Source organism: Rhyacophila brunnea, unplaced genomic scaffold, assembly GCF_057557595.1.
Source record: "Rhyacophila brunnea isolate RB1 unplaced genomic scaffold, BYU_Rbru_1.0 scaffold_23, whole genome shotgun sequence".
In the NCBI taxonomy this organism is placed as follows: Eukaryota; Metazoa; Arthropoda; class Insecta; order Trichoptera; family Rhyacophilidae; genus Rhyacophila; species Rhyacophila brunnea.
This window is the reverse complement of record NW_028232893.1, coordinates 23870822-23897189: the sequence shown is the minus strand read 5'-3', so window position 1 is coordinate 23897189 and position 26368 is coordinate 23870822. Positions and strand designations below refer to the sequence as shown.

General features: G+C 32.0%; 1 protein-coding gene across 2 annotated transcripts in view; it reads right to left on the bottom strand.

The window, feature by feature from the left end:
* LOC147069752 (retinaldehyde-binding protein 1-like) overlaps positions 1-26368 on the bottom strand; it is a 118935-nt gene that overhangs the window by 10229 nt on the left and 82338 nt on the right. The window lies entirely within an intron of this gene.

Genomic DNA, 26368 nt, shown 5'->3' with positions numbered 1-26368 from the left:
TCTGAATTTTCATGTAGATAGTGGCGAACCTGGTGGCAAAAAAACGAACTAAATCACTTCAACAGAGTCTCATTTTGAGGTTATCCAATTTTTACGACCTGTCAAAATATAGTACCATTAAATGACAACATTGCGTCTCACTTACTTTTTAAGAATGAGATTGGAGAGACAGCCAGGACTTATACGTGTAAACAGTTATTGGTTTAAAATACACACTATTGCTGCCAGTAAAACCATGCACGTATACAGGCGCTATAACTCGGATGTTGATATATTCCATCTACGTGAGAATGAGTATAGGTGGACGTTATTTCATAAATTCTTAAAATAGGGTCTGCTTAACTCATCCGGTGTACTTCCTTGTACCTATATACTTCATATTTTTTGTATTTACACATTTATACTGTAGAATAACTTAATATTGCATAATTACAGTATTACATAATACTGTTTTAATAATATTTATTTGTTTCTAAATGTCATGTTGTGAACGTCTTAAATTTATAATTTGTAATGTCCACAATATGTAAAATAAATTAAAATTGAAATTGAAATTCAATCATGTTCCACATATATATATTATATCCTCCACCTATTATGGTTGCTAACATTTCGGGGTTGACTGGAGGACAATTCTGGAATATAAATTCTTATTCAAGATCCCCGTTGCATGATACCCAGGACAGAAAATGTCGTTACGATATTTTATAATGGTACATTGTTAGAGGCGAAAGTCGGGTTTTTAGTAAAAACCGTTATTTAATATATTTTACTGATAACTTTTACTAATATAAAATATATAAGTCCGACTTTTATTAGTGCATTTAGGGATTTCAATACCGGTATTTCAAAACCAGTATTACAGTATTTATCAATACCGAAATACCGGTTTTAAAAATCCAAAATACCGGAATTTTCGGTATTAAGAAAGCACGCTCGTTTACGTCTTTGAAAATGAATTATAAGTTATGTGCTGCTAAAATGCAAATATATTGAGTGAATCCAACACAGGTGAAAAAATAATAAAACAAATTTCATCAAATATATTTATATATGTAATTGTCGCGATGAATTATCATAATATTATTTAGAAATATAAAACATCCGTGACAAAAATATTCAATTATTATATAATTATTGATGACTATACAAGCGTTGAATTTAAGAAGCTTTTCCTGCAGCCGGACGTATTTGCACTTGATGAACTTTTGAGGGCTTTAGTTAAAATTATCATTATATTCAAATTATTTGTAAAAAATTACTAGTTCTACAATTATGATCAATACATATTTTTAAATGCCAACATAATAAATGTAGGTATGTAGAAATACCGAAAAAACGGTATTGACATTTTCATTCGGTATTGCAATCCCTAAGTGCATTGTATTTGCAGTATTTGATCTAGTAGCAGCTAAACAGTAATTACAGAAACACCCAAAATTAAAACCACATCTATATAATATTAGGATTAGGTTGACTTCAAACGTAACCGAACACGGAGGTTCCCGGATGAAAATCCACTGTTTTACGTTAAATAATTATTTTCACTCGTAAAAAGTAGTTCGCAATAGCCGATCGGATCGGTCGGAAAGACTTGAGTAGCGTTTACCTTTAAACCGACACGTGTCGACATTCTCATAGGTGTGATTTGCATTCTAAGATTCACCACAGTATATGAATTTATTGGTTAATTGTGATTTACATAATATAAAAACAATTATTGATTGCTTTCATTAAAAAAAAAATAACAAAAACGGGTATTTTTACCATAAGATTCGAGGTTACATATTTCGACTTGTATATTTTTTTAAATAATGTAATGAATATTAACATACGAATTGGATAAATAATTGTTTGCAAATATAGTAGGTACGGTTACCATAATTTATTACTATAAATAGTATAAATAATCCGACATTATTGAGTTTTTTTCAGTGTGCCGAATTAGAAAACGAATCTTTTTTATCTATCGTGACCAGCCAATCATACAATATGTCTACATCGAAGTCAGATTCAAGACTTTTATAATAATTGAGAATTTTTTGATTTTCTGTCCAGCCAATTGTAATACATTTATTTCCATTAAGAAGTTTTTCAGGATCTTCTGATAGATGCAACAGATTTTTTTTCCACCGTATTAATGCGTGCGTATGTATTAACGGCCCACGTGCTCGTCGTAGGTCAAAATTGAGATTTTATTGTATTTTCAAACCATGATCCTGGACACTCCTTAAACGTTGTAGATAATCTATTTATATTATTTTGAAGCCTTATTATCCTTTATAGTTATTTTAAATATTTGATGACTGCATAAAGTATTTTTGTTACATAAAATAGTATTCTTTTAAGCCTCTCGCTCTAATGTTTTAGAATATAGTCATATTTAGGTACATAACTGTGCAGTGGTGTTAAGATTTTTTACGTTTATTAATTTTTAAACGCATTTATGAAACTATTAGTATAATTTATTACGAGATAATTTTTGTAAAATATTCAAGATAAAAAATTATATTGATAATCTCTGTGATCCCAAATTTGACAAAAATTAGGCATTTTATTATTCAAAAAATCGGCAAGATTAACACATTTGAAGATGATTCTAAAGATATTTATTATAAGTTATGTCTTTGACTATTCAAGTGTGATAAACATCTTATGAATAATGATTGCTTTATAATAATTATTGACCTAAGAGTAAGGTAGTGTTTTTTTGAAATACGCCATTTCTTTTGATATTAATAACTATAAAGGATAATAAGGCTTCAAAATTATATAAATAGATTATCTACAATGTTTAAGGAGTGTCCAGGATCATGGTTTGAAAATACAATAAAAACTCAATTTTGACCTTCGACGAGCATGTCCCCCCTTAAGTGTTCTTTGTATAGTACACCTAGTCCAGATCAAGATAATATGCCTGTAAAAAGATTATACAAATGTCTGTATACATATTACTGGTGGTGTATTATATTATTGCATAGTGAAAATGCGTTGTGTTATTAATTTAATTTAATAAAACGCAAACATATTAAGGTACCTACCTTTAACATATTTAATAAATAATTCCGGACCGGTTTCGTCCGCCTCAGAGTAACATTTCCAACTAAATACTCTTTATATAACAGACATTTATCAAAACAAATTCAAAAGATGACACAAATAATCTACCAATCCATTGAATTATCCATCCAATAATATTGTGTTAATAACAATTAAATTAAAAAAAATATATATTAAACAGACAGTTGAATGACAAAAATCGCCACGTGTGCAATAAAAATATAATTATAATCATAGTTTAAGATAGACCGATGAAATAATTAAATTTAGTTATAATGCAATCTACTGTTGAGCCATTTGAATCAATTTCAATCATATTTGGTGATTTTTGTCTAAATCAAAATGCAACTATTAACAATATTATTGTCACCAGTCATTTTTTGTACTGGTTCAGCCAAGAAAATGCAGCTAATGCCGCGTTTTCACATGCCGATTTTTGTCGTTCAACTATATGTTGAATATTGAACAATACATCAAAAAGAATATTCCCACGTATCGATTTAAGTTGAACTTGTTTAATCAAGATGGCGGCAAGTGAGACACACAAGTTTGATGCGCCAATGCGCCATAATAGATAGTAAAATACAATACAATTTTTAAAACAATATGAAATTATAAAATAGTTATGAAATGAATAAAGACGTAATTACCAATAAAAACCAATATAATAATTACAAGATAAAAAGAAATTTTTATATACAACGTTTTTAAATTTTCTGTTGAATCATATAAACTTGACTTGACTAGCTTAAACGATCAAAAAAAATGTACTTGATAGAAATAATACTGAAATGTCATTTTGACAGGTCATATTAATTGCCATAGTAACGCACGTATATATTAACAGACAGACCCCTAGCAACCAATAATGGTCTCGAAGTAACTTTCCATACAAAACAGAATTAACTGAAAATGAATTCAATTCTACTTAAAGATGGCTAAAAGTATTAAAAAATGCATTGGCATCGTGTTCTGATATATTATTAAAGTTTCAAATGTCTAGCTAGTCGGGAAGTTAGTTAAAAATCGATTGCAAAATTTGTACCGGACAAAGAACCACCGGACAAATAAGAATACGAGCCAAGAAAAACGTTGTAAAAAGTGAAAGAAGAAGAGAAAGTATGTTCGTATGTAAATATTAAAATAAAATAATAAAAACGATTATAAATCTAACCTATTTAACACGCCCTTGTAAAAAAAAATCAACCATAATGGTGCTATTAAATAGGTTATTCTCACGATATACAGCATCATGAAATATCACGACGGGGTATCATGAGAACTGCACAGTTACAATTCTGCTCTTAAGCATTTTTCCCTGCTCTCACGTGGTATAGTTTCCAATCCAGATATTCTGGAAATTTTGAATTTATGTGCACCGGTCAATTGCAAGCGTGGTCGCAGCGCAGCCATGACCTATTTTGGGTGAAACCTATTTCCTTATTAGCTTATCAGGCACCAATAGCGAGGGCTATGCAGCTGGTCAATGCATTCCCTGGAGACGTAGACCTGTTTAGTGATGCGCTATGTACCTAGGTATTTTATTTTACAACGTTTTTATTAGCTCGTATTCTTGTTTCTCCGGTAGTTTTTTGTCCAGTATAAATCTTGAAATCTATTTTCAACTAACTTCCCGACTAGCTAGACATTTGAAACTTTTAGAATATATCAGAACACGATGCCAATGCATTCTTTTAATACTTTTAGTTATCTTACAGAGTTGAATTATTCAGTTAATTCTGTTTTGTATGGAAAGTTTTTTCAGAAAAATCTGTAAAAAGTAAAAGACTATTATTGGTTGCTAAGGGGGTGGTCTTAGCAACTAAATTATTAATATATACGTGCGTTACTATCGAAATCAAAATGAAATGTCAAAATGACATTTCAGTATTCTATATTTGTTTGTTTGTTTGTTTTTTATTTACTTCATATCAAGTACAAGTTTGAGCATATTGAGCATAATAATTCAACAGGAAATTTAAAAACGTTGTATATAAAAAGTTCTTTTTATCTTGTAATTATTTTAAATTTCACTTTAATGTTCATCGTTGTTTTTTTTGCTATAAGATTATTTTTTTGGCTTTTTTTTCTACTAATTAACTTGATTTACCTGTTCTTTTCATTTTAAATATCATGCTGTGAACGTCTTGAATTAATAATTCGTTATGTACCTACTCAATATGTGTTTTTTTAATAAATGCATAAATAAATAATATTGGAGGGAACATGAAAATTAAAACTTCATATTGAACGACTAAAATATAAATGACCTTAACTTAGTTTGATTAACTTACAAGTTGATTAACTTTGTTGAAATGTGGTTTCCAGTTATTAATTGACGTTCAACTACCGTTGATCAACAAAATTCACCACGTGAGAACGCGGCCTAAAAATCTGATACCGCACTACACTAGAAACATCAATCCCTTCCTTTTTGTTATAATATTACTATGCAGTCGTTTAAAAGATCGTATGGCCATTACGTATTCAGATAAATCCCTTGGCACAGCCATTTTATCCAAGATGTACGATCGCTCCGAGATTTTTACGAGCACGTTTCTTTTGAATATTGTATATAGACTTAGTGAGTTATGCAGCGGTCGTTGTCTGCATTTGAAAACATTATACGACAAAACGAGATATATCCAAGAAGATGCGATACTTATTACAGTAATTTAATTATATTATAATTAGGTAATGCAATCGTTTTCAAACGGAACGCTTAAAATTACGTTACACGCATTCATCTTTATATTCGTGTTTTCTATCAAAATATACAGTTATTTCATCCAAATGGCGAAGGGTGAAGGTAGGCTGTTAAGATCCACCATAAATAATGCACACTAAACTTTGTCAATCATACGTATTTTTTTTCATTAAAATAAGACTACAATTTACAGATGGTGTTGGTTAGTTTTTACATCGTTTTTATTAGCTCGTATTTTTATTTGTCGGGTGGTTGTTTGTCCGGTACAAATCTTGCAATCGATTTTTAACTAACTTCCCGAATATATCAGAACGCCAATACATTTTTTTAATACTTTTAGCCATCTTTAAGTAGAGTTAAATTCATTTTCAGTTAATTCTGTTTTGTAACGTAAAGTTATTTCAGAATAAATCCATAATCCAATCCACTATTATTGGTTGCAGGTCCTAACAACTAAATTATTAATATATACGTGCGTTACTATGGAAATCAATATGAGTGGTCAAAATGACATTTCAGTATTATTTCTATAAAATGCAATTTTTTGTGATCGTTTAAGCTGGTCAAGTCAAGTTTATATGATTCAACAGAAAATTTAAAACGTTGTATATAAAAAGTTCTTTTTATCTTGTAATTATTTTATATTATACTATGATTACTTCGTACTTTTACTGTGTATTCTGGTGTTTTGGCAAATCACTGCAATTTCATAATTTAGTTTCTTTCTAAATATTGAATAAATAACTGAATGATACAATTCATTAAACGACCCCCCCCCCCCTCCTTTTACACCCTCATTGTGATGTCGCTGCAAGCCGGAAGTTTAACAGTATATAATGAACTGTAAATTTAAAAAAAATCTACAATAATCGCATAATATTAAAACAATAATGGGTAATTTAATTTTTAATTTAATTTAATTAAACTACGATTTCGTTTTCTGTGTCGATTGTATTTGCTTGACACGCAAGTCACCTTGTCTATGAACGTTGGACACGCGGAATAGAAAAAAAAACTGTCGGACATTGGGTAGGTATCAGTAGTTATTGACAACATTTTGTTGTTTTAATTTCTAATCGATTTAAGTTTTGCACTATTCCATTTGGGTCGTTTTTGCGACGCGGGTTTCGCCTTTCGGCATCTTCATCAAAGGCACACACAAACGTGATGAGTGCACATAGTGCCTAAAGTATGAGTAGGTATAGGTGGACGTTATTTTATAGCCTGAATTTATGCCTGAAGGATGAGTATAGGTGGACGTTATTTTATAAATTATTAAAATAGGGTCTGCTTAACTCATCCGGTGTACTTCCTTATACCTATATATTTTTTTTGTATTTACACATTTATACTGTAGAATAACTTAATACTGATCTATCTCTTTTTTTATGTACATAATATTGTTTTAATAATATTTCGTTGTTTCTAAATGTCATGTTGTAAACGTTTTAAACTTATAATTTGTAATGTCCACAATATGTAAAATAAATGAATTGAAATGTAAAAAAATTCAAAAAAAAAAGATGTCGAAAGGCGAAACCCGTGTCGCAAAAAACCGACTCAAATGGTACAAAATTTAAATGTATTAGAATTTAAAGGGTTAATAATTAGTTATAATCACAATATATTGTAAATAATTACACAATTAAGTACGTAGGTATTATTTCGTGGGCATACAGGCAGAAGTCACTAACTCCGAATATACAAGTTCTGAGATAATCAATGTTTTGTGTTAATGGTGTTTTTAAAATGGTTGTAAAATCTTTATTCGAGTTATTCATTACTTTATTTTTTTATATGTTCAATGACCTTAAATCGTGACTTCTGCCAATCAAGCAGCATTACTTTTTCTATATAATGCAATGACATTATTAATGGACAGCGCACTCAATACAGTAGCTAGCAAGTAAATTCGCGCATAGCGACATTCGCACATGTATAGGTAGACATCACGCAATTTACATTATGGGATATCACGAATCGGGAATTTATAGCAATATCACCTTTATTGTAATGGCGTTAGAACAGTGTTTCTAGTGCCAATATTCATTTGAGCGAACCCGTTTGAACTGAACCATTCAGCAGACCCGACAAAAAAGATCTGGAATTTATGGCAATATCACCTTTATTGTAATGGCGTTAGAACTGATTATGCCATTTGGCAGACCCGACAAAAAAGTGAGTGTCATTTTTTTTTTTGATGCTTCGTCCATATTAATGTCATTAAAATCCCAATTTCGTCACAACTGGAGTTAGTGACTTCTGCCTGTACGCCCACGATTTTATCAATATTATACTTTTCACACATATTCCGTTTGCCAATATAAACCAATACCTATCGAATTTATTAGTTTTGTTATCCATTTTGTTCTTACCGATTTTTAATGGGTAAGTACATAATTTTGAAAATGTCAAAAACCACAAGTGTTTTGTCACTTTTCTAGAGCAAAAGGAAACAAAAAACGCAGGATTATAATAATAATATAACGCTCTATAATAATAAACGGTTTACGGATGACATTTTTTTTACAGAAATGTCCGTGACACTAATTTTATATTTTTATTGGAGCACACTGCAAAATAACAATCGCAATTATTTGCTAATTAACAACAAACAAAAAAAAATCCGTTTAGTTTACAGAATTGGCCAATAATTTATATGTAATAATTATTAAATGACTCATTTTTCGACACCGACGACAAACATACATTAGAAAAAAACAGAGCACCTTGCGTTATTTGTTTTGTCGTAACCATTGATATAATTATAACAACTCAGTGACGTCCCGTAGGGGTAGGCAGATTGAGCGTCGCTTGGGGGCAGCAAATCGAGGAGAATCATTAGGTATACTTATATAGAAATATATACCTAAATAGCTTAGTAATAACAGAAATATCTCTCCATTAAAAATATCTGCTCACTGGTTGGAACCAAAATGTATTAATTACTATAAAAGGTTTAACAGGACTGTAATTTTTTGTCAAGTTCGCGATGTCTAGTTTACTTCCATTGTCCTTGGACGTCGCGTCCTTGGTGATCAGCAATGACATGTGGAGATTTGCGAATTACAATTTAATTATAGGTAGGTACATACTTACTTAATTTTAAATTTATCCAAATATATTTGCCAGTCACTCGCGAGTTTTGGAAGTTGTCAGGTGTATTTTTAAATGTATCTGAAACCGTGGACTCGCAATATTGTCCATTGAAGCAGAGATGGCATTTAAATTAGATTTAGTGGTAGGTATATATCTCTTTTCGTAATGTATCCATACAACACATTTATTAGATATTGGTGTCATGAAAGGATGATAAAAATACGGTATAAAAAAATGGGGCGGCATTTTGTCTTGGGACGTCACTGTAATAACTGGATGAACCATGTCAGCGCCATCTTTAAGCCAGCGCTCTATTGGCGAGCCAAAAGTCCGAGGACAATAAATCGTCCGATTTGTCTATGCTCTGCTACTGATCAACGAACGAATAAAAAAGTCGAGCTGTCAAAAGTCAAAAGTTGCGATTATCGTAATGTCTTCCGATAATCCTATAATTTTGTGTTATTTATATAATATAGACTCGCATAAAATAATATAGCAGTGAAAACAACACAAGTTTTACGTTTTCTTTTATGAATTTCATAAATACAAATAAAAAAAACAATTGATAAATCTCTCATTTATTAATGTGTAAATTATCAATGAAAATGTTTAAAACAATTACAGATTTTTTTTTCGGTCCGATTGGTCGCGTATGAATGTCAAATCGAATTTGCATAGTGTTCTACGGACGAAGTCTGGCAACTCGGAGAGTAAAATATCAAACATGTTTGAAATACAACGAGCCTGGTCTGCGGATTAAAAAGTCCACAGATCTGGGGTGCTCCACACGAAAAAAAAGTATTTAAATCGTCTGACTTGTGTGCCAATGGAGCGCCGGCATTAGATTACTAAAGCCTTAGCATATCTTTTTGTACAAGCAACGAGTGGTCCACTGTTCAGCTTATCAAAATCAGATCCCAGATTGCTTGATATATTGATTCGCTCTTTCTCGTTTCAAATTAAATTATAAAAAATTCTCAAATCAAATATATTAATAAATTATAAATAATATACATTCCTGTTATTCATCAGCTGTCAAAATCAGACTAGTCCTTCACACACAAACCAGTGGTAATATCGATTTCCAAAAAAACATTGATCTATGCATTACATTCGTAGAAGGTGTGTTAATATTAGTATATTATTAATCATGTAACTCATCTATCCAAATCGAACCATTCCCTGTGTGGACATGACAAACGCATCAGCATGAGCACTCTATAGAACAATGACAGGCAATGACAGATCATCCATAAACAACAACGGGAGGGGCGGAAAAAGAAGGATCAGTCGTTGTGAATGTTTCGGCTTTCTCCTTGAGTCGGCAATGACCATGTACAAAATAAAAGGTTTATCGTAAATATGCCTGCTTATCAGTAGTGAAGGGTGGAGGTAGGCTGTTAAGATCCGACATAAATAGTGCACACTAAACTTTGTTAGTCATACGAATTTGTTTTTATTGAACCAAGACTACAATTTACAGGTGATGTTGGTTAGTTTTTAAAAATCAATTAACCTCTACCTAAACCAAACCGTAATAGTTTTGGTATATTTTGGGCAATCCGACAAAATTGTGCACACTTTTTTATTCATACTTATTTGTTTTCGTTGGATTAAGAATACCTACATATTATTACACATATCGTTGGTTCATTTTTATTTTAATTCAATAAGCCCTGGCTAAACCAAACTATAATAGATAAAACATATTATTTTATCTATAAAATATTCAAAGTTATGTATGATACAATTGCATAATTTTAGATTCATTATAGATAGACGAATATATTTTGACTAGTATCTATTATGGCTAGATTAATTGCAGTTTTATTTCAATGTAAATAAATACGTATGACTGACAAAGTTTAGTATGCACTATTTATGGCAGATTTTAACAGCCTACCTCCACCCTTCGCCAATGAATGACAGGGAAAATAGTCAAAGTGAAACGTAATTGATTAAGTATAATAAATGTAAAAATACTACATATTTTAATTTTAAAAGACGTACAAATTAATACTTTTTGAACAATGAAAGTTTATTCGGCTTGAATGCTTTTTTGTCATTTGTGAATCGACTTTATGGTTTCGGTCAGTGTTCCTTCGTAAAAATAGTATTGTACAAATGGTGGACGGAATAATTCCGATCCCTCCCTATATTCATCACTTTCAACTCCTGACTTCTCTGTTTCGGCAGAGTTTCAGTACAAGAGTACAGAGTAGGGATTCCAATCTCGGGATCCCGAGCAATTTTCGATACCTATGAATCCCGGGATTGATATACATAATCCCGAAACTTTCAGGATTGATTTTTTTATCAATTTTTATAGAAAATAAAATAAAAACGAAAATATAACAGAAAAAATACTTTTAATAACAAATAACTACATTAAAAATAAACTGAGTTTGAATGAAGTCTGATTTATACCCATGTGTAAGTTGCCGATTCATTTTATTTTTTCACATAAATTAATAAAAATGAGAAAGATTGGAAAAAAAAAATGCTTCGCACTATTAACAAAGTAATTCCACCATACGTTTTACGGCAGTTTCATATTTGGCTGACTAATAAGATTTATGAAGCGGAAAGGCCATAAGTACACAATGATTTGCTTACTATTTTAACTCTCGCTAACCCATTCATTAAGTCTTTACTATCAGAAACAGCAATCTCATATTAAATTCACATTATTATTTATATTACAATATTATTTACTCCATTAAACTTATGTATTTCTAAGATTGAACAGAATAAAATATTAACAATACATGTCTTAAATAGTATAAATTATACTAGATTTATTTTTGACCGATTTTATCAATGCTATTTGTAAATATAAAAATTTTATATTAGCAATGGAAAAAAATGCCAATCCCGGGATTGTCAAATTGTAATTCCGAAAACCCGGGATCAGAATTTTGGCTCGGCATTGGATTCCCTAGTACAGAGGATACTAAGTGTGTCATGTCATTAAAGATAAATAACGGCAGAGCAAGTCAAGATTCTTTTTATTTTCTAAAACTCTTTCTTTGAGCACTAAGGTGCATGGTTGCTACATTAGTCTCGTGCAGCATCGCTTCGGGACAAGGAAGTGCGGCACTAAAATCTTTTCATTCTGACACATTTATAGCGCCATGGAATGCGGCCGTGCACAAACCGCGGCTGAATATACACGGCGGGTGGAGATGGGGAAACTCAAATCATCAGCAGTTAGATATCAAGAAATACAAATGATGGAAAATCAACGAATTTTTAAAATACACAATTAATTTTATTATTACATTCGTTAAACATCAGTTCATTAATCACACCTGTAATTACTACCTGTTAGGAAAAGTGTCAAGCCGAGAAATGCAGCTATATTACAATAACCAGCATTTGTAATCTTACTTTCATTGCACTCATATTGCATCCGTTTAACACCTGCTCTACCAGAGCATAAACCATACAATTATATTTTTGAAGTTACACTTCTTTAGGCGCGTTTGGAAAATCAGATCAGAGTGTATTTTTGGCGCGTGTCATGTAACACATAATTTATTTTTTCACACAAAAATAAACGCACTCGATTGGATTCGAATCACCGATTGTTCGGTTATCAGCCGAACGCACTACCATTATGCCACAGTATGATACTCCAATCGTGACGATTATACAGTATAATATTATAGTTTAGAATTGTTGCGTTGCCTAGGCAGCAAATTTATTATTGTCAGCCATTTGCAATTCCTTAAGTAAACAAACTATTAAACGTCATAGTGGCAGTTGTTACTTTAAAAATAAAAACAACGATAAATAATTATATAATTTAGTAATATAAGTTAAAGTGTATAGAAATAAACCAACGCCGTTCCAATAGGCGGTCCTTTTTATTGAGTGTGTAATTTAACAAGATAATTAAATGCTAGTCGAAGAATCTAGGTTATCACAAGTTTTGTTTTTGTTTTGTTACGCCAAAGAAGTAAAACTTCTAACGCGCGTACAAGTACACACACCGATTTTTTAAATAAGGTCACTATTTTTTTATTCAACGAATAATTCACAAGATTGAAGAATGTAACATTCTAATTATTGAACATACATAATTTTTAAAACACTTCTGAGAAAATATATTATAACGAATAGAAAAAAATGGTACACGTCGGTTATAGGGTAAGCCAGGCGGGAACCGCGCTAATTTTCATAGCCGATTTTGGCAATATTCATGAATCCAAGAATGAAAACCTAACCTAACCTAACTTAACGTAACCTTAACTAACCCAACCTAACAAATAATGCAGTGTATCGGCTATTTTCAAAATGTGTTTGCCGCTGGCTTCCCCATAACCGATTTTTACCGAAAAAATCTTTTTGAAGAAATAAAAAAAATAGTTAATTAATAATTATTATCAAGTTCGAGTAAGTTACAACAAAAAAACTTGAAGTCATCCGTGACAACGATTAGTAATTAAGGTAATACCTACATTGATTTAAAATACAAAAGCCGATCGCCAATAATAGTAGCTCAATTCGGAAAGCGCTTCAGTGAATATTAAAAGCCATTAATTAAAATTTTTCGCAATTAAGTATGGCTCCTTTGGCATAGTGGTCTATGTACGTGGGCGCAATGCCCGAGAGATGCAGGTTCGATTCCTGCGGGGTATCTGTTTTTCAAAAAGATTTTTTCTATTGGTTATAATATATTTTGTGTCACAGTTACGGCTCGCTAATGAGTACCTGGTTTTATATATTGTTTTGCGAATTGCAGGAACCAATCACATCAAACAGTCAACAACTTAATGTCTCGGTATGATATCATGAGGTTAAGATTAAGTTAACGATAAGGCTACATGTATTGCATTTCTCCGTATCACATGAATAGATGGCCGTATAATATTGAGATTAAAAATGACGCGTTGTTCATTGAGTATTGCAGACAGTAATTAAAGATTTAGAAAGAAAAGTCACGGATACCGAAGAAGATCCTAGAAGGAAACCCAGGGGGGAAAAGCCCAATGGGAAAGCCACGCACACGATGGGGTGACAACATTACAAAAGATGCCAACCAGCTGCTAAAAATAATGAACTGGAAAAGACGTGCGGAGGACCGTTCCGGCTGGAGGACGGCGGTGGAGGAGGCCAGGGATCGACTTAAGCTGTAGCGCCATCGAAGAAGAAGAAGACTACTTACAACAACACCAATTGCATTCATGAGGACAAAAAAAAAACCTCACAAAGATCTCCTCAAGATCCGAACTAAAATCGCACACGTAAACTCAGCTAAACCTATACTAGAGATGAAATGCCAGAGATGAAGGGGATCAGCTACGAAAGTGCAGGAACCCCATAACCTAGGAATATCCAAAGTCAAGTCAAGAAGAAGAAGAGTAAAGATTTAATTAGAATATTAATTTGATATTTATTGGTATTTAATAGTTACGCCTTGATACTTATGAGCACCTAACCAAAATTTTATATAAATATAAGTATACGATTTGATTGTATTTATTTACTTACCTATCTATTTTATTCAATCTTCCCCTTGTATTCTGTTGGTTTTTTATTACGTATTTTAGGTATTTTATTTATAAATGAATTTTATCTTAATACTGTATTCATTCATCTATTTCCGATACAACGGTGAACTGTTACGACCAACGATGGAATCTAAATATATCATGAAAACGAAGCTGTCGTGTATATTGTGCAACCGTAAATTTCTAAATACTATCTAAATTTTAAATATGGATGCTTCAGGGAAATCAGAAATAATGGAAACTGAAATACTTAACGGGTAAGGAGAATCACGCAACCGATCACGAGTGAGGAATAATCTGGGATAAACTTAAACACGTGTCAAGAATACGTCATACGTCGAATACTGACAACTGATCTCGATTTAGGCATTGGCGCTCATTTAATATGTGTGTATTACAGACACTATTGCACGTGCATATTGCGTGTTTCATTTTCGTAGCACACTCACACATTCAAAACCCTGCATCAAAATGTAGCCTATTGGAATTATATTTATTATCTGTTCTGTGGGATGCTTCTTAGATGATTGTAGGTATTGAAAGAGTTAAATTGTACAAATCATTACAAAAATACCTGCACGGTGACTCTCAGGAGTTATATAACAAAACGAGAATAACCACTTTCTGTAAAAAGCTCTGTGAGATGTGAGAAGTACTTCAGTAGTACATATAATATATTGGACTGAACATACTGGAAGAATTTGACTCACGAAGATATATTTTTGTTTCTTAAACATTAAACTCTTTCACCAATGACCTTTTTCAACCATCGCTATCCAAAGTGGATGCTCTCCTCGTTTTAATGTCAGTTTTTTTAACCATTTATTTCGTTACTTTACGTAATTCTTTATTATAATTAGTAATTTGTAATTTCGAATTGAATATTCTGGTCGATTGTTAAAAATATTTCAATATTTTTCAAGACAGAGACTATAATTTTTTTGAAAATAAAGATATACTCACAATTTAAAAAAAAATCGGTGTGTGTACTTATGTATGCGCGTTAGAAGTTATACTTGTTTGGCGTAACAAAACAAAAAAACGTAAGTAGAAAATACGATAAAAGATATTGAATAAAATCAATAAAGTTTTGATTAAAAAGCCTAATCAAATTATAATGATTTGTATTTATACATAGTTATTGTTGTTGTATTGTTAAATAAAATAATAATTGATTATTAATTTAATATTAATATTTCTAATCCCATGATGGCATCTCTGAAAATTGTAAACATCATCTGACGTTTACGACGTTTAGTAAGAAAATTTTAATGTCGGACTAGACTCCAGTGTTACCACATCGGGAAAAATCACGGTATCTAAAAATCACTTATTCGCTAATTGCAGAGACATTAAATTATATTAATTGTGTTTTTATAGTTATTGAATTTATTTTGTATAATTTTCATATTTTTGTCATCATTTAACAATTACAAAATAATTTACCTAAATAATGGGAAAGAGAATTTTTAAAATATGGTATTATTTTCAATAGAAAAACGGACCGAAGCTATTTATGACGAGGTCATTTCCACTTCCGTAACGGTTTCTCAATTTCACTACGTCACAAAAGAAGTATAACTTCAAAAACCTTATAAAATTGAATTATTTAAGGGATATAATCATAGTATTACTTACATAATAATTTGTTATTTGTGTGATTAAGTTTATCATTAAAATTTGTTACCTATTTAATTTTGCTCTTATTTGTTATTTAAGATTTTATGTAGGTATTTTATATCTATGTTAAAACGTGTTTTGATTAAAATCCTTTTTTAAAAGATTGTCCAATTCGTGACACAAGCCGGAACAGTGAGATAATAATATCGTCGCCCCAAAAGCAAAAGGGCACATGTGCAATTTTGACGGTTTTGAGTTATGAATGTAGTTTTCTTCGTAATTTTTTTCTCTACATTATGGGCAAAACGTCATTTGTGAAGCAAACCCCATGAATTCACAATTGAGCAAAGAAAATAAAGGTTACTTGTGTATTTGTAAACTGATCTTCATTTAATGTATAGGAAAAAGGTAACATGTACACGATTTTAGGAACTATGTGCAATGTTTACAAAAATAATATAGGAAAAAGGTAACACGTGTAATTATTTAAAAGTGAGTAAGAGCCTTTGTACAAAAAAAATAATTTCGTTGCAGAAAAGGGGCACTTTAAAAACATGTTGGCAGCGGACAAAGAAGCCCAAATAAATATTTTGGAAGATCACAATAAGCGTAAAGTGGACGCTCGCAAATCAAAAGATGAAGATAAAGCTATTCATAAATGCATATAGGAAAAAGGTAACATGTGACTTAAAACCTCTTAAAAATGAAAAATTGGCAAATTATAAAAAAAATTAAAATTGCATTTCAATCTTGAGTAATTAGGTCACATGTGTTCCAAATTTCATTTCAAAATATTAAGTAATAACTTCTCCACGGTTTTTTTTTCACTCCAAAAACACTTAAAATGCGTTTTTCTCAAAACTCAATTTTTGCACAAGTGCCCTTTTTCTTTTGGGGCGACGATATATTAATGATACTTATCAGTCTTTTAAGTATAATTAATATATCCCATTAGTTAACTTCATTAAATTCCTATTATTTCCGATTTTAGACCGTTGAATGTAGTATTTATTGATTGTTATTTAATGATTTATTATTAGGGTTTGACGCTTGTATACGTCCATTGATTGTATTATTAGTGATAGGGGCTTAGACTATAGATAGGGGTTTTTTTTACAAACACTTTAACTATTCATAATTTGTTGACTTAATAGGTGGGTCATAAAGTTTTTACCTATTTTATTGTATTCATTTTATTATATAAGTTAGAATTAATTGTATTCGTTTTCAGTGTGTATTTAACTTTTGGTGAGTGCACAATATAGTGCCTGATGATGCCGAAAGGCGAAACCCGGGTATCAAAAAAACGACACAAATGGAATAGTACAAAACTTAAATCCATGAGAATTTAAATCAAAATTCTATCAAGTACCTTCGGTCGATAATATTAATACTATTATCATTTCAATAAACTATTTTTTTTATTCAACGAATAAGGCACAAGATTTCAGAATGTAACATTATATATATACTGAATATACATAATTTGAAATTAAATTGAAATGGCATACTGGCGCGAATCAAGCAGATACAGGTTCAACTCCCGTCGGGCGTCGTATTTTTTTTCTACATAAACGATTTTTTTTCTAGTGTGTATATGCATGAGATGTTTTCAAATTATGCAAGTATATTTATTATCATTTTCTTGAGTATTTCCATTTTTACCATGTTTCTATTAGCTCGTATTCTTGTTTGTCCCGTACAGATTTTTTCTTGATTGTCCAAGATTTTTAACTAACTTCCCGACTACCTAGACATTTGAAACTTTTAGAATATATCATAACACGACGGGAATGCATTTTTTAATACTTTTGGCCATCTTTAAGCAAAATTGAATTCATTTTCAGTTAATTCTGTTTTGTATGTTTCGGGAAATAAATTATTAATATATACGTGCGTTACTATGGAAATCATTTTGAAATTTCAAAATGACATTTCAGTATTCTATATTTATTAATACATAGAATTGTTAAGTTTATATGATTCAACAGAAAATTTAAATACGTGGTATATAAAAATTTCGTTTTATCTTGCAATATTTTATATTATATATTTGGAGGTGACGGCTATTTTGGGTTGGTACCCGGACGGCAACTACCCTTGGCTCTGTATACATCTAACTAACATCTTCTACGCAAAAAATATGTTGTGTGACTGCGATTTTGTTGTGTTTCAGTGAAGCTTTTTCCTATTACGAAACGTTCTGATAGAATAGTCTGAGTGACATAAATTTTACACTCGCCAATAATAATTATAATTGTATTATGTTTGGTCTGAGTTGACCAAAACGCAAGTCATTATGACCGCTCGTTGACTGACTAATATTATTATAATAAATATAATTTACTTAGTCATGTTGGCTGTTCAGTAAAGAGAAATTATCTCGAGAATGTATTCGGTAAATACTTGTTTTTTTTTGCGCAAGGCTCAAGTCTTGTTGATATTACCAACTTTCCTTATTAATACGACATACGAGCTTGTGTATACAATACCAAAAATGTTTTGTAGTTTAGTATTAACAGATTGTAATAAATTATTATCTTGCAGCTTTGCGTATATCAAAGAGATTGACATGAAGGTGAATGAAGATTGCGCCTAAATAGTTATATTATAAATAGTTATAAATAGTTTTTTTAATTTTCTGTTGAATCATATAAACTTGACAATTCTATGTATTTATAATGTAGGACAAATAAGGCAATTGTCAACAAATCATTTTTCTTGCTATTTTGCAACAAACAAACAAATATAGAATACTGAAATGTCATTTTGATTTCCATAGTAACGCACGTATATATTAACAATTAAGTTGCTAGGGCCATCCTCTTAGCAACCAATAATAATGGATTGGATTACGGATATCTTCCGAAATAACTTTTCATACAAAACAGAATTAACTGAAAATGAATTAAATTCTACTTAAAGATGGCTAAAAGTATTAAAAGAATGCATTGGCATCGTGTTTTGATATATTCTAAAAGTTTCGAATGTCTAGCTAGTCGGGAAGTTAGTTAAAAATCGATTACAAGGTTTGTACTGGATAAACAACCACCGGACAAACAAGAATACGAGCTAAGAAAAACTGCTGAAAGCTGAAAGACAGATTAAATCGCATTGCAAACCATGCGAATTGCTGACCTCATTAACCTAGACATTATTATACTATTTGACGTCACTATTCCTATAATAATTCATATAATTCTTCTTCTTATTCTTCTTCCACGGCGCTACATGCCGGAGTGGGATTTGGCCTCCTCCACAACCGCTCCACTCACTCCGGTCTCTTGCCACACTTCTCCAGTTACCGGGTCTTCCTATATGAAGCCAGTGCACTTCTACGGCGTCAGCCCATCTCCTTCTTGGACGGCCTATGGGTCTCTTCCGTTGGGGTAGCCACTTCGTCATGATCCTTGGCGCTCTAACTTCAGGCATTCTCTCCACATGTCGCGCCCATCGTAGTCTTTGGGACTTACAGTATCTTATGATTGTTCATATCTAATATATAAAAAATAATATTTGTTTGTGGGTTTGTTTGTTTGTTCGTTTTGAATGCACTGCCATACCGTTCATCCGATTGCGATAAAACTTTGTCAACTTATTGCTTGCACTTTCGCGAAGAGTATAGGCTATACTAATATATAAAAATGAATGTCTGTCTGTCTGTATGTCTCTCTGTCTGTGTGTCTGTCCCGTATGCGTTCCTATACCATTCATCCGATTGCGATGAAATTTTGGTAAGTGGTTGTATGCATACTCATGAAGGTTTCTGAATTAGAAAAATTATCATCTTCTTCTTCTTCTTCATTCTATTTTTTTTTATTCGTATGGTTCTTATACCATTCATCCGATTGCGATGAAATTTTGGTAAGTGGTTGTATGCACACCCATGAAGGTTTCTAAATTAGAAAAATCATTGTTTTCTTCTTCTTCTTCATTCTATCTTCTTTTATTCGTATTGTTCCTATACCATTCATTCGATTGCGATGAAACTTTCATCGGTTGTTGTGGTAACACCCGTAAAGGTTTCTGAATTAGTACAACCATCTTCTTCTTTTTCTTCATTCTATCTTCTTTTATTCGTATGGTTCCTATATCATTCATCCGATTGCTATGAAACCTTCATAAGTTGTTGTGGTAACACCCGTAAAGGTTTCTGAATTAGTACAACCATCTTCTTCTTCTTCTTCATTATATCTTCTTTTATTCGTATGGTCCCTATATCATTCATCCGATTCCGATCATCAGTGGTTGTGCCAACACCCGCGAAGGTTTCTGAATTTGTACAACCATCTTCTTCTTCTTCTTTATTATATATGTATTCTTTTATTCGTATGGTTCCTATATCATTCATCCGATTGCGATGAAACCTTCATCAGTTTTTGTGGTAACACCCGTAAATGTTTCTGAATTAGTACAACCATCTTCTTCTTCTTCATTATTTCTTCTTTTATTCGTATGGTCCCTATATCATTCATCCGATTGCGATGAAACTTTCGTCAGTGGTTGTGCCAACACCCGCAAAGGTTTATGAATTTGTACAAACATTTTCTTCGTCTTCTTCATTATATCTTCTTTTATTCGTATGGTCCCTATATCATTCATCCGATTGCGATGAAACTTTCGTCAGTAATTGTGCCAACACCCGCGAAGGTTTCTGAATTAGTACAACCATCTTCTTCTTATATTCTATCTTCTTCTATTCGTATGCGTTCCTATATCATTCATCTGATTGCAATGAAATTTTGATCAAGTGTTGTGCTCACGCCCGCAAAGGTTAATGAATTGATAAAACTATTTTCTTCATCTTTTTCTTCAATTCTATCTTCTTCTATTCGTGTGCGTTCTTATACTATTCATCCGATTGCGATGACATTTTGACCAGTTGTTGTGCGCACGCCCGCAAAGGTTTTTGAATTAGTACAACCATCTTCTTCTTCTTCTATTCGTATGCGTTCCTATACCATTCATCCGATTGCAATGAAATTTTGATCAAGTATTGTGCTCACGCCCGCCAAGGTTTCTGAATTGAGGCAACTATTTCTTCTTCTTTTTCATCTATTCTATCTTCTTCTATTCGTATGCGTTCTTATACCATTCATCTGATTGCGATGAAATTTTTGTAAGTTGTTGTGCGCACACCTGCAAAGGTTTCTAAATTAGTATTATATAAAATACAAAGTTCGTTTAATCCAATTTTGGTTTGTTAGTGCATATTATTAACATTAATAACGTTTGCGTATTTTGGATTCGATTTTAATTTAGTGTTCTTTTGTTTGACCTTTACTCCTATTAGAATTATTTTCATATTGATATATTGTATTACACAGATATTTTAATATTAAAAAAATAATTACCTCTTAATCTAAAATATCTAAGATAAATATAACCACGAAGCGACCCTGTGCGAAGCCGGGTACTTCAGCTAGTAACTAATATAAAAATTTATTTGTGTGTTTGTTTGTTCGTATTTAATGCGCAGCCATACCGTTCATCCGATTGCGATAAAACTTTGTAAACTTATTGCTTGCACTTGCGGGAAGAGTATAGGCTATACTAATATATAAAAATGAATGTCTGTCTGTCTGTATGTCTGTCTGTCTGTGTGTCTGTCCCGTATGCGTTACTATACCATTCATCCGATTGCAATGAAATTTTGGTAAGTGGTTGTATGCACACCCGTGAAGGTTTCTGAATTAGAAAAATCATCACCTTCTTCTTCTTCTTCATTCTATTTTCTTTTATTCGTATGGTTTCTATACCATTCATCCGATTGCAATGAAATTTTGGTAAGTGGTTGTATGCACATCCATAAAGGTTTTTGAATTAGAAAAATCATCATCTTCTTCTTCTTCTTCATTATATCTTCTTTTATTCGTATGGTTCCTATACCGTTCATCCGATTGCAATAAAATTTTCGTCAATAATTGTGCCAACACCCGCAAAGGTTTCTGAATTAGTACAACCATCTTCTTCTTCTTCTTCATTCTATCTTCTTTTATTCGTATGGTCCTTATACCATTCATCCGATTGCGATGAAACCTTCGTCAGTTATTGTGGTAACACCCGCAATGGTTTTTGAATTAGTACAAGTATCTTCTTCTTCTTCCTTGGTTCCTATACCATTCATCCGATTGCAATGAAATTTTGGTAAGTGGTTGTATGCACATTCATGAAGGTTTCTGAATTAGAAAAATCATCATCTTCTTCTTCTTCTTCATTCTATCTTCTTCTATTCGTATGCGTTCTTATACCATTCATCCAATTGCGATGAAAATTTGACCAGTTGTTGTGCGCAAGCCCGCGAAGGTTTCTAAATTAGTACAACCAGCTTCTTCTATTCGTATGCGTTCGTATACGATTCATCCGATTGCAATGAAACTTTGGTGAGTTGTCGTGCGCACGCCTGCAAAGGTTTCTGAATTAGTAAAACCATCATCTTCTTCTTCTATTCGAATGCGTACCTACACCATTCATCCGATTGCAATGAAACTTTGGTGAGTTGTCGTGCGCATGCCCACAAAGATTTCTGAATTAGAAAATCATCTTCTACTTCTATTCTTATGCGTTCCTATACCATTCATCCGATTGCAATGACATTTTGATCAAGTGTTGTGCCCTTGCCCGCAAAGGTTTCTGAATTAGTACAATCATCTTTTTCTTCTTCTATTTGTATGCGTTCTTATACCATTCATCCGATTGTGATGAAATTTTGACCAGTTGTTGTGCGCACGCCCGCGAAGGTTTTTGAATTAGTACAACCATCTTCTTCTTCTTCTATTCGTATGCGTTCCTATACCATTAATCCGATTGCAATGAAACTTTGGTGAGTTGTCATGCGCATGTCCACGAAGATTTCTAATTTAGAAAATCATCTTCTTCTACTATTCGTATGCGTTCCTATACCATTCATCCGATTGCGATGAAACTTTTGTCAGTTGTTGTGCGCACACCTGCGAAGGTTTCTAAATTATTATTATATAAAATACAAAGTTTGTTGTTTGTTTGTTCCATCCAATTTTGATTTTTTTTTTACTACATATTAATAACATTAATAACGTTTTCATATTTTGGATTCGATTTTAATTTAGTGTTCTTATGTTTGACCTTTACTCCTATTAGAATTATTTTCATATTGCCATATTGTATTACACAGATATTTTAATATTAAAAAAATAATTACCTCTTATTATTTTTCAAATATCTAAGATAAATATAACCACGAAGCGACCCTGTGCGAAGCCGGGTACTTCAGCTAGTAACTAATAAGTATAATATAATTCATCATTCCATAACTAAGTCCTGCGCATCTATTCTATACACAAGACTGCTATCGGCAGCTACCGAGTGTAGTTTTTCATATGTTTGTATCGTCGTATTATAATTGTAAAAATAAGTTAGCCGTCTAAACCAGGTATAGTCAACCTGGTTCCAACCACCCACTAGTGGGCGTTCCAGCTTTCGTGGTGGGCGGCAGGGGTTTTAAAAACATTTTCATTATGTTTTCATAAAATTCCCCGTGACAATTTAATGTTCAGATAACCAGTATTTAGTTTCGCAGCATCAGCCTCAGGGATCTCATTAAAAATTTAATTATGTAATTAAATATATTCTCATCAGACTTCATGCTTATATTATGTACGCAAAGTATAAATAAAAATATAGATTTAACTACAGTAAGTTGTTTTATAGAGATTTATTCTGCCAAACTTAGCGAAATCTGACATAAAATATTTGGTAAGTAATTATTATTATATGCTTTAACTTGCTGTAAATCTGCTGTATAAATGTTATAAATTAAAGTTACTTCCATACTTTATAAATCAACATTAATGTGGAACCGGTAGGCGGTTAGAAAATTTTACTACTAATAGAAATACAAAAGTGGGCTATAGGAATAAAAAGGTTGACTACCTCCCTGTCTATCAGTCTAAACAGTCAAAACTGTCTATCTCGCTCTAAAATTTAGCACAGCTAAGAGCGGTGCTGTTCAAACATAGCACTTATTTTAACAATTACAACTATCTTATTTTAATTGTTACATGTGCTTAATGCTTCGATACAAAACTTTGAAAAACTACCCTCGATAGCTGCCGATTGCGGTTGATAGCAGTCTTGTGTATAGAATAGATGCGCGGAATAGCAAATAAATTTTAACTCGACTAATTGTCTTCTTTTTTCTTTACCTTACATCAAACAGCCCTTGTAGTTACTTTCATTTTTTTTTCGACCATGTCCGATTTTAATAAGATCATATGGGCCTCCACAGAGTGGAAGTTTGTAGTAACAGATTTTGTTTTTACTTGATATGGATGTCAGCCACTTGCTTAACATATTAGGTCCATACTCTGACTCAAACACAAATTGAAAAACAATATGTGTACTTGCCAGATCCAGGATTCGTACCTGGGACCCACGACACCGACCCGACGCTTAAGCCGCGCGACCATCGTGGGTCTATTTACCTGCATCTCCAATGATGTCAATAATCCAATTTTTTGTTTTTGTTTTATACTGTGGTCCTGTGGGTCTATTCCATACACAAGGCAGCTATCTGCAGCTATCGACGGTAGTTAGTCATATTTATGTATTGAGGAGGTTAATTGTTACAATAAGTTAACCGTCTAAATCAGTGTTTCCCAACCTATTTGTCAGACTCAGGATTCGAACCTGGGACACACGACCATGGCTTCCACATCCTGAACCGGGCCCCTATACCAGGGATCTTTGGCAGGCCCCCTACCTATCTTTAATAATAAAGGCAGTGTGATGCTGTACAGTAGCGTTTTCCAAATGGTGTACGCGGTAAAATTAATGTGTATTTTGTTGTATATTTTAATATAATATCCATTTCGCACCGTGAGTGTAAAACCATAGCAAGTGCAAATTTTTCAATTTCGAGATTTAAATGCAAAACAACTGTAAAAGTCATAAACTTGATAATGTAAAATTGAAGTTACTGCAAACTTAAAAATTTTCATTAAAAAAGACAGATATTTGGGTTTTACAATACAAAGATTTACTTCCATTGTTAATGTAAAACCATAGTATCTGCAAATGATTATCCATGACTAATTGTGAAACCCGACCATCAGACGCATTCTTTTGGTGTATGCAATGAGGCATTGTTTTTATTATTGTGATAGCAGGCAATTATTGAAATGATTCAGTGTTAAGACTTTGATAACGCATCTAGACGTATTCTACAACACATTATTGTTTCCTTTGATTCAAGTAATGTAGTGCAGTGTATTTTTTTTTATCAAATATGAGTTTAAGGATTCGAATGATGGTGGAGTTAGCTTTAAAAGCTGAAAAACTTCTAAAAAGGTAAGACTTTGTGATAAAATATTATACTAAAATGATATACAAAACTAACCTTAATATTATTATTGTTATGAAACTTATTATTATCGACTTATCTTATGTACCTATGTATTTATTTTATGCACCTATAATAATAAACTCTTTCAATTAACACAACAGTATATCAATCAGATCTATGATATTTTTGTTTTTGCAATGTTACAGATTTTCAAAAATGTGACAAGTACATTTTCTGATGCTGAAGAACCCATGTTGGATATAGATAAGGATGCTGCTGGTTTGCCCATACCCATAGGCTTTTTTCAACCAAACAAGGACCTATGTGACTTTTGTAAAAAATATAAAAATTGCAGTAGCGAAGAGAAAAATATAATTCAAGTTAAATAATATATGACATTCATCAAAAAAAATAAACAATTATTGAGAACACAGAAGGCGAAAGACGAATAAAATAGTATGTTGCTATAATCTGCAGGCCATAATATTATCTACACCAAATGCCCAGATATCAGTGCTATATTATAAAAGAAAGCTTTCAACCTATAATTTTACCATCTTACACACATTAATAATAAAAATGGTTACTGTTTTGTTTAGCATGAAGGGACTACAAACAAAGGGGCCAATGCAATTGGTTCTTGTGTTGTAAAATTTTTGGAAGACCAATCAATTGGGAAGGAAGTCATTTTTTATTCGGATAATTGTGCCGGACAGAATAAAAATAAATTTATTACAGCAATGTATTTATACGCCGTCCAGAATTTTAATATCCCAAAAATCACACACAACTTTTTGGTCGTAGGACACACCTGGAACGAGGGTGACTCTATAACACTCTTGCATAGAGAAACAAAAAAATAGTCTTGAAGTCAGGTCCAATTTATATACCAATACAGTGGATTCCAGTGAATCACTGGAAATTGGCACTGACGAGATTTTTGATTTTCACAAGTTAGCAAATGAAATGGGCAATAATTTTCAACTCAACGAAAATAGTAAAAAGGTTAGTTGGGTAGACATTCGCGTTATTGAAGTGAGGAAA